The sequence below is a fragment of the Centrocercus urophasianus genome, unplaced genomic scaffold (genome assembly GCF_019232065.1).
Source record: "Centrocercus urophasianus isolate 14NV4802_14NV808 unplaced genomic scaffold, USGS_Curo_1.0 seq_2, whole genome shotgun sequence".
Taxonomy (NCBI): domain Eukaryota; kingdom Metazoa; phylum Chordata; class Aves; order Galliformes; family Phasianidae; genus Centrocercus; species Centrocercus urophasianus.
The window spans coordinates 8,132,521-8,142,697 of record NW_024884755.1 but is presented as its reverse complement, the minus strand read 5'-3'; the positions used below and the strand labels follow the sequence as shown (position 1 = coordinate 8,142,697).

The window sequence follows — 10,177 nt, the reverse complement described above, 5'->3', positions numbered from 1 at the left end:
GAAGGGTAAAGCGGGGTGGGAGGCCTGCGCGCGGTCCCCCCGGAAAGTTACCGGCCGGGGGATCCCGAGCCGGGGAAGCCGCCGGGATGCTGCTTTCCGAGAGGGAGCCGGCGAGGAGGTTCCGCGTAGCTGTGTGTAGGTGCGAGCTGCCTGCCGGTCATGTCCTCCTCCGATCTGCGGTTCAGCGACGGGATTGAAAATAGATGGATTTGCGGAACGGCAGGGGAGAGCAGTCCTGCGCGGGTGGGAGCGCGGCGCCGGGCGGCAGCGGGGCTGGGGCGGCTGGGTGGGCGCCGCGCGGCGGTGCCGGTGGTGGCGATGGCGGTGACCTTGGACAGTGAACCTGAGCTGCTGGGGCAGCTGGGGCGCAGCGGGGCCAAGGTGTCACGTCTGGGAGTGGGGCTGCAAACTGTGCGGTAAGTGCGCAGACGGGGCCTCTTGCACTCTCTGCTGGCTGTCTTCCATCCTAAAATATTGAGAGGCTTTTCCTTCACGAGGGTGCAGTGGAATAAACAGCCTGGTAATGGCAGAACCCGGGTGAGGAGGTAACCCCGGAGCATCCTGTGCAGTGGTAGCTGGCTGTGACCGCGTGGCTGTGAACTGACCTGTAGGAGCCCGGCGGTGGGACCCGATGATGCCCAGCAGGCCTGACTGTTGTGCTGGCATCCCTGTCATTGTCCTTAACAAAGCGCTGCACGCATACGGTGCTAACTGCGTGTCGTATCTGCCACCCTCTACATAGTTGCAGGTGTGTCTTATAAATAATCCATGACATTTATCCTTTGTCCAGACTAGCAGAAATACATTACGCTTAGTCTGATGCCTGGCAATCAATTATTCCAATTAAGTAGGTGTTATATTAAAGTATTGATTAGGGACCCGATCCTGTAGGTAGTGCTTTGCTGATGAATGGAGTATTTGGCTGAGAGTTTTGAGATCTGACTTCATGCAGTTCTGTTGTAACAGCAAAATGAAGTGCACACAGTACAGCTTTTTGGGGAACTGCATTCATTCTGATTGGGAGTTCAGAGGCAGAATAGAACACATTCCTTCCACAAAAACCTTCACTTCAGCTACTGTCATATTCTTCCTGTGATGCAGAATGCATGGGTTGTAACAGCGTGAGGAAGTCAGGCTAACTGGGGCAGGTGTGTTGAGTTACAGACCAGGAATTTAAGCTTGTCCTGATGTCTGTGGCTATGGTAGGTGAGCAGGAGAGTGCTGTGGGCTGGCTCTGCTCTGCATCAAGACACTTTTCCTGCTGCATTGGCAGAACAAAGTAAGCAAATGGGGATTCTCTTTCTGCCCAGCTTGTGTTATGATAAAGGCGTTAAATGGATGATCTTGGCACCAAGCCCTGAGTCCTGGCTCTAGGTGTGGTGTTGGGGAGTTGCTGCCCCTCACCTTGAAGGGTTCGTGGTCAGGTTTTGTTTGGTTCTGTCTCCATTACTACCAAAGCATTACTGGAAATTTGAAATGGTATCTTGAAGCTACTATTTCTTGAGTTAATTTTTGTGTTTAGGAGGTTTGTTGTTGTGGGTTTTTTTTTTTTTTTTTTTTTTCCCTTCTTTCTTTGTCTCTAATGAAACAGAAGGCACCATGAATCCCTTTTGTTTACTTCTTTGTTTCTGCTCTTGACTGCCTAATAATGTGAGCAGATACGTGTGTGGCTCTGGATGCAGTCTGGTTTTAGTTAGTGACTATTGTGAAGTTAGGAGGAAGAGCAAAAATCAGACAGCCTTGATTTGAGAGGGTAGATTAAGGAAGTGGGGAAAACAAAAATATTCAGGAGTTTGTAAGAAGATGCACTTAAGTGCATGAGTTGTAACAGTGAAAGCTTTTCATGTATTTATCGAAAATGAAATTTCTTCTTTCTTTAAAACATGCTAAAGCCAATGCAAGGTTTACTGAAGGGAGCCATTGGTCTTACTAGGTATGTCAACTCGTGCACTGGGTGTGTAAGGAAACACCCCCACACACAGTGCTGGCTCTGGCAGTACTAGCAGCTGCTTGTGGTGGAGCTTGTTGGCTGTCTTGGAGTACAGACTGGCATGTAGTTAATGGGATTATATACAGCATTCTTTAAAATTGGTGGAGTTCCTAACCTTTGTTTAGTCATAAACAGTGTCTGGTTTTGGAATTTTTACTGTGAAAGACTGAAAGGCATTAGGAAGAGAGTGAAATTTAATTATGAAACTGCTTTTGGTGCTCAGATGCATTTAAAATCTTTCCCATATAAATTATTTCTCTCAGTGATTTGGAGCCTGATATTTATAGTAATGTCATCCGAATGCATTAGAAAAAACAGCATTTCCCCAATCCTGCCAATTATGTGTAAAAAATCATGTTTTTTTAATATTGTTTATTACTGGAAAGTTCATCTTACACTGAGACTTTATTCCTCTCTCATAAAATAGCACAGAGAAAAACGAAGAGAACATATGGTGTCTTCTATCAGTCAGTCATCATTACTGCTTCTTCACACTGTGTCATCACCCCACAAATAGCAAATGAGTGTGAATTTCTCCCTGCAGAAATAGAAAGGAGCAAACTGGTTAGTGCAGCCAAGTAAAGAAAAATTAATAAATATTACAATAACCATCAACTGGAAGGTTATATAAAATATTAAAGACAATGAGAATGCAGAGGGAAAAAAGAAACTAAACTGCCAAACAATCATATCAAACCTGCAAATGTTGATCTGGAGCAGGACTCCTGACTTTCTCTTGATTTGATAACCAAGCTTGAAATATTGATGGGACACAGTCTCTCTTGACCATTTTTTATGAATGATTCTGTGCTATTTGAGGTGCTCAAATAGACAGTGCTCAGATAAGAACTGTGAGGAGTGTAATGTAATAGTTTGTCTCTGGGGCATCCATAAAACCCTGCATTTCCTCTTTAAGCAGACATCTAGGAAAAACATAATTTTATTTAATTCCCTGATGTTCCTATTACACTTCTGGTGTAAAGGTTGCAATTCAAATCTTTATCTGCAAAGCCTCTCTGCCATGCTTAAATCTCCTGCAAAGAGATATATGACAAAGCAGCCTTGGAGATAGCTGCCATAGGAAACTAATAAGCCCCAATTGCAAACATCCATCCCAGCTTTGAAAAGGATATTTCAGAATCTAACCCCCTAGAAGCAGCAAAGGCAGTTGAGGGTTGTGGGGGAAAAAACATGCATATACAGGCAGGAGAATGGGATCGTGTCTGCTGGGGAGTGTGAAAGAGGAAGAAGCACAATGGTAGTAATGCTTGGGTACAAGAAAACAGGGTTAATGTTTGGTCTCTGAGAGTAAGAGCAAATCTGGGGGAATTTTCGTATTTTTTAATGTTTCCATACACTCTTCCTCTGGAGGAGAAACACCTGTGTGTGTAGCACCTGAAATACAGGTGTGGCAAGGCTCACGGGGGAGCCAGTATCTTTATTAGCCTGAGCAATGCCAATTGGGCAAACTATTGAGTATATAAGGATTTCTTTGGGAACAAATAAAAATCTCAGGAAAAATTCTGGAAACCTCAAAAGACAGAGTTGAAAGACAAGTATGAGATCATATGGTTCATCCTTTGGTAGCAGCAGCTAATTGTCCTCTAGAGACAGAGGACATCAGATATTTCATAAAATACAGCCAAAAGGCCAAGAAGGATCAGTGTGGTTTAGACAGGGAAGCCTGAGAAGCATTTGATTTAGTCCAAGTGAAAGCAGCCAGACTTACCAGCCTGAAAATCCAAAGATCTTGCTCAAAAGTACTGTTCAGGAGTGGAGTCAATAGGCTGGGGTAACCAGCTGGGCACTGCAGCCTTTGTCACAGCAGGAACATGCTGGCGAGGGGCACAGAGGGGTTCCTTCAGCAGGATGCACAAAGGTGTGTGGAGGCACTTCCCACGAGAGCAGGTAAAAGCAGAAGTATCTGAAGTGTTTTACTGTCCTTCCATTGTTCATCCCGTGTAATTTCCTTTGGCCCTTTGAAGGACTGAATCAAAGGGTTGGTTGTGTAGGATAACAGTGCTCTCCAAGGCATAATTTGTTGTGAGGGGAATGATTTCATATTCTAACTTAGATCTCCACTGGCTGTATTCAGATCCCATCCAGTTCTGGCATCACGAGCTTGGGTCTCCATAGGAATTGTCAGCTGGCCTGGATAGATCTGCTTTGTCATTTCCAGAGACAGTTAGTCAGGGACAGAATTTGTATGCACTTTCTTGTTGTCTGTGTTTGGGCAAGAAATTGAACCCTGATCTATCAGTATGGTGATGGACTTCGCTGTGCAAGCAGATGAGATGACCCTGAGCATATTTTTTCAAGTGGATGAGTGGAATGAATCATACTGGGAAGATAAATTGGAGAAAAACATGCTTAATGCTTGCCAGCAAAAGTGATCCTCTGCACCTACTGGGATCATTCTATCACTGAAGTAAAGCCACCACTCTTTCATAGGTGACACTAACAAGTTCCTTTTTAGGTTGCAAGGAACAGGGGCAGATCTCTTGACACCTGGATTCGTTCTTCTTGATTTTTATGTGCTCTGTAAGTCAGTGGAATGAGTCAGCAGAGGAGGCACAGAGCAGGCATGAGTCTGCTTCTGAAGAAAGTCTGAGGACTGGCCTAAGCAAAATAAGCAGAATACAATAAATAATGCTTTTCTATCTCAGGTTCAGTTTTGTTCCTGCTTCCCTTACCGTCGCCCTTCTCTCCCCTCCGCCTGCCCTGCCTTCTGCTCTTTGCTGGAGGGAAACCTCTCTGCCAGGAGCATGCCCCTGCACTGTGCCTCCAGCCCACACATGTGCCTCTGCCCAGCTTTCCCTTGTAGCCCTTCTCTTTTCTTTTGTTGCTTCTTTCATTTCTCTCTCATATTACTAGTACTAGTTCTACTTACGTTGCTGTTGTTTTTTTTTTTTTTTATATATAATTAAGGAATTGATTTTGCACATGGCTCGTGTGGGGGGCCGAGTCTGTGAAAGAAGCCAATATTTCTTGTTCTTCCTTCTACCATTCTTTTGCATCTGTCATGCTGTTTTCAATAAACAATTAAAATAAGAACAAGTATTGCAGCCAACTGGGATTTCACCTAGTCTGCTTGCTTGAATGTCTGTTGTGTGAGATGGGAATGTCTTGCTCTGGAACTGTTACACAATATGCAGTTTCATTACATGACACTGTTCCTCATGTACGTTCACTAGCTAAAATAACAAGAGGAGAAAAATGGGGTGAAGTGGAAGCTGTGGATTTAGTTCAGGTTTTGCATCATCTCATTGGCTGGGTTTTGTTTGCAAACCCAAGGGTGCTTGAGATTCAGGTCACTTCTCTCAATCCCCCTACAGTGGTAGGCGTGTGTGTGAATGCATCAGAGAGGAGAGATAAATGACTCACATTATGATCCATCTTTATTTCAAACAGTGCTCAGCAAAAGTGAGAGGGTGGCTTTTGTGTTGCAAACCTCATTGATTTAATTTTTATTTTGCAGAGCCAGGTGTGGTTGGGGTAGAGAAGCTATACAGGCATCTTAACACTGAGATGCTGAGAATGGCACAGACCTGTGGTTTCACTTCGGCCAACTTCTGCAAGCAAAGCTAGCAGATGAATTATGGGGAAAAAAGTAAACTGTCTTACGCCTCTATGTTTTTCCCTGATTCTTCCCTCAGTTTTCGTTTCTTAACAGGCATCGTCATTTTATCTTGTTATAGGTAATAGAATCTGAAGGATAAGAAGGCAAAAATCCTCACTATTGACGTATGTGATTCAAACTAGCTCTCATTTCCTTTGTAAATTGGGGATTGTGGAATACTGCAGCAGATGTCTCGTCAACTGGGGGAAGTCTGCTGTTGTCCTTTAAAAATCAGCTGCTGTCTAGGTGCACTGGCTTTCTTTACAGCTGAAACAGGGATGCTTCCAGAATCTGGCTTATGATCTTTCCTGAATTTTGAATCACAAGAGCATCTCCAAGGTCACTTTCTGGAATACCTTTGGATTTTCATCACTTCTGGCCATCTGGACTGGATGAGAGAGGTGATAGTAATGAAGTCCTTTGTGAACAACTGCCCTTGTGACAAAAGGAAGAATGCCTTTAAACGCTGTAAAATGGGGAGGCAAAAGCTCAGGGCTGAATCAGGATTTCAGTTTTATTTTCAACTGAGCAATGTAACCTTTCAAATTCACAAAGCATTGTCAGTTCTTATAATACTTTATTTAGTCTGCTTGGGTTTGATTTCTGTTTGTATTTTTATTATCCAGGGAGAAACGGATTCTGGCATCCTTTAGTCTGAACACTGTCAACTCTTATTGTAAGAATAAGGTAAGTAAGAATTACTTTTGTGAGCAAGATTTAATTGTCAGGACACTTAGAGAACAACAACAACAGAATACCTGTATATTTTGATTCAAGCACTTTGTCCATTCTGGAAATAAAAGAAAGAGCACAGGCAGCTGCATTGGTATGACTGTACTAAAATAGCAGCTTGTGTTTACATTTTAACTTTCCATTATGAGGCTGCTGTCTGTGTAGCTGGGCACGCACATTCAGGAGGTGGGAAATTCCTGTTCTGTGGGCCCTGTTATGGTGACCCAAACCACCAAGGCGACCTTCTGCAGCGAGTGCCGACTTCTGGGGTGAAGGCTTATGACACTGGGAATTTCATTTTGTCATTGTAAGTGCCAGAAAAGAATGCTTAGAAATAAGAGATGCAAACAATATTTTCTCTGCCTCTCTGAGATTGATTTTCCTTACACAGTGAAAGTGGTCAGCAGCTCTTTTAATGTGCCAGCGTTAAGTCTGCTCAGCGTGGGCACTTTCTTTATATCATCCAGGGCCAGATCCTGCCCTCATGTTCATTTTAGATGGTTTCTTAGTATGCCAAATGTCTCATTAGTCTGCAAGTGCGATATGATGAAGCACGAAGCAATATTTTATAGCATGGCAGACTTGAAGTACTGACTGCAGTGTGAATGCTCTCGGTCTTTTATCTAATTCATTTGCGCTGATCCGTAATAAGGTGATCCCCTGCATGGCTTCCCCAAATGCTGATGGTGAAAGTACAGTCATGTAGTGGAGATTCAAATGACCTTTTCCTTTTTAATAATTCATATCTAGTTATGAAACTGTACTCAAGGACTGGGGGAGCTCCCCTCCTCCTGCTCCCATTCCTTCCCCCTGCTTTTTTGGAGAGACTAAATAAAGATCTTAGCTTAGGTTCTCATTTTGCAAGTCAAGCGGTTTCCTAATCAGCACATCACCCAATTATTTGACCTTTTGCACCTTAAAAAAGCAATGACACAGATCGCTGATAGGAATTCAGTGATGATATGTCAACCCTTCTTCATTAAGCCTGCCAGCTCGCTTTGCAACCTCTCCCGCTGCTGCTGTCAGAATACTGTAAACTTTGTTTGATCCCACTGGGTCCTTGAGGTTTATTTCATTAAGGAGTATAATATCTCCTAATGGAAGCTAGGTAATAGTAATACCAAGAACTAGCAAACAGGAGACTTTGTGTCAAAAGAGAATTCAATTTTAATTAATCTTTTCAAAGTAATTCAATTGAGTCGTTAGGAGGAACCTATTTCTGCTTTTTCCCCATAGTTTCCTGCACTGATTCTGCATATTTAAAATCTGTAACTCAGTATTCTGAGAGTGCATCTAAATAGAAAACAAGAGATGCATGTCAGACCACATCTTTGGAGATCTGCTTGTGCACAACAATTGAATCTTTTCGTATTAGCAGGGCTACTGCATTGTGGTGGCAGTAGGAAGATCTTTGTTTTCTGCTGTCTCTCTTTCTCCCTCTTTCCTTCTCTCAGTTTGTGTGTGTGTATGTGTGTATCTTTGTGTAGTCAAGTATAAACATACATAAGTGAAAATATATATTCTTATTCTTGCACTGGGAAGAGGATTTTCCTCTTCTGACTTTCAATTTAAACGTGAGAGACACATTCTATTGTTGCTTTCTCTGCATCCATTTAGCAGTGCAAGAAAGAATTATGTGTCAGTGTGTATGAGTGTGGTGTATGTGTGTTTAGTCTCTGTCTATATCTACAGCCTACTGAGCCTGATGTAATAATTCATGCAGAGGTGACAGCCAGATTAGAAATGATCCTCTAGAAAATGGGAAAAGGAAAAAAAAAACAACCACAAAGAACATATAAACTTGTAGTATTATCCCTTTTTAGTTAGTTCATTTCCACCCTCCCAACCAAGGCTTTCTACATTTTTATTCTGATCATTCTCAGGGATGAGATAATGATCTCTTGGTGTTGCTGATTTATTTTCTGATGTTGCTTTAATTAAAGCCCTTTTATTACACAGACAATATTGTATTGATTATGATGCGAATGTGTAGCACCCTGATGTGCTCTGCCCCTGATCCTCCCCTCACTAGGCATTGGAAAGTGTGTCCTAACTGGAAGGTAGGGCAGGATACCCTCATTTTAGGTGCGAAAGGCAGGAAGTCAGTAATTTCAGAGCAGCAGCTGTTTATTGACACGTGCTTTGCGGATGCTGTGAAAGCGAGGGGCTGATCAGCGAAGTGTGCTGGAAAATATGGTCTGGTTTTGGGCAACACATGGCTCTGAACAGGGACCAGAGAACCCCACTCTTGTTATTTGGAAGAATGGGTAATGTGCAGTCAAGTTGAGATCCCTCTGCAGAGCAGGAGCCTGATGGGAGGTGGGCTGCCCTGCTGGAGAGAGAGCAGCTGAGAGCTCTGCAGTCTGGCATCTAGTGCCCTGTTTGTTTTCCATTTAGTTCTCTCCTTAGTTTTATTTAAGATTGTTTAGAGAACAGGAGGCTTCTGCATTTGGGAATTTAGCAGAGGGAGGAGAGAACACTAAGGTTATGTATTGCTCTTTCTTTAAGTATATATAGTACAACTTGAATTCAGATGCACCGCTTCCCCTCACTGCAGCAGGTAGTACATCTAGCTGGAGAGCTTCAGTGGGATGGGGCAGAGCTGATAGGAGAAGTAACGAGTTGAAGGGAAGAGGGAGAAGAGAGAAATGATAGCTAGAAAAGTGGAAAAAAATAGGAAGAGTTAGGAGTAGTGAACAAGAATGAAGGAATAGAGTACATTAGGAAAAAAAAAGAAGGGGAAACACAAAGTGACTTGAGAATGGCAGGAAATCTCATCCTTCCCATAAACTATAGTCTCCAGAAACCAAAACAAGAAGTGGTGATAGAGCGTTACCTTATGACTGGTCAAAGGAAGGAGCTAGAACAAAAGCCTGGAAGTGAAGGAGGGGGAATAAGGGGAGTGCATCTGAACATGGTGCAGCAGGGAACAGAGATGTGTGGTGCTGTACTGGCACGCAGAGGTGCTGGTAGATATGTCACTGAGCACTGTACTGGATAGAAACGTGGGCTAGACCATCCATGAGAACTCCCAGTTTTCTGATAGATATGTTAAAAGATCTTGACTATATTGTATTTATGGGCTATTTATTTGACATGATGTAGAAATTTGCTTTTCATTAAGTGAAGAGAGAAAGTGAATCTGAGATAATAGTCTAATTTATAAAACAAAGCATCTTTTCCTTGGCATGCTTAATGAAGAAGTCAAGCTAATGCAGGAAGGCAGCAGAAGGCAGCTGCAGTAAGCATCCCAGCAAGCCAGCACCATGCCCTGCACGGGGTAACAGTGGCACTAGGTCAGCAAATGGCTGTCAGTTCTTGTTTTGGGGCATGTTGCAGGGGGTTGTCCCTTCCCTTCCCAAAGGTGGAATGGCAGCAGGAGGCTTTGCATTTAGGGACCGTTGACATCACATTTGTCACACTGCCCTGTCCTCACACAATCCGTCACCCTCTGTCTGCACACACTGCCATGCCGCACCATGAATTGAGCCACAGAGTGATTAGGGGAAGGCAGAGCTGATGTCTGCCTGAAGCAGCATGAGGGATGGAGCCGTGGTAAGGAGCAGAGGTCAAGAGTTGTCATCTGCTGACAGAGCCATGTCTCTCTGGAAGCAAAACAGATCGATGCTGGTGAGGATCATGTGCTTTAATTCCTGTGAGAATACTGGGATTTGAAAACTGGAGAAGAAGAATAAAAACTCAGGGAAGTTCATGGATGGTCCTTGGGAAGTGTGCTTAGAAGTATGCTTAGAAAAAAAGACAAACAGTGTAGAACACTAAAGAAAGCTCCCATCCCATTTGTGCAGAATCCCACTGTTTGTCTGTCCGGCTCTGGG

At 43.4% G+C, this 10,177-nt stretch overlaps 1 long non-coding RNA gene across 1 annotated transcript in view; it reads left to right on the top strand.

The window, feature by feature from the left end:
* The window catches only part of LOC122162000, a 90,073-nt gene that overhangs the window by 42,078 nt on the left and 37,818 nt on the right, over positions 1-10,177 (top strand). Inside the window, exon 3 of the long non-coding RNA XR_006169372.1 lies at positions 6,236-6,296. This is a non-coding gene — a long non-coding RNA (uncharacterized LOC122162000). The remainder of the gene's footprint in view (positions 1-6,235; positions 6,297-10,177) is intronic.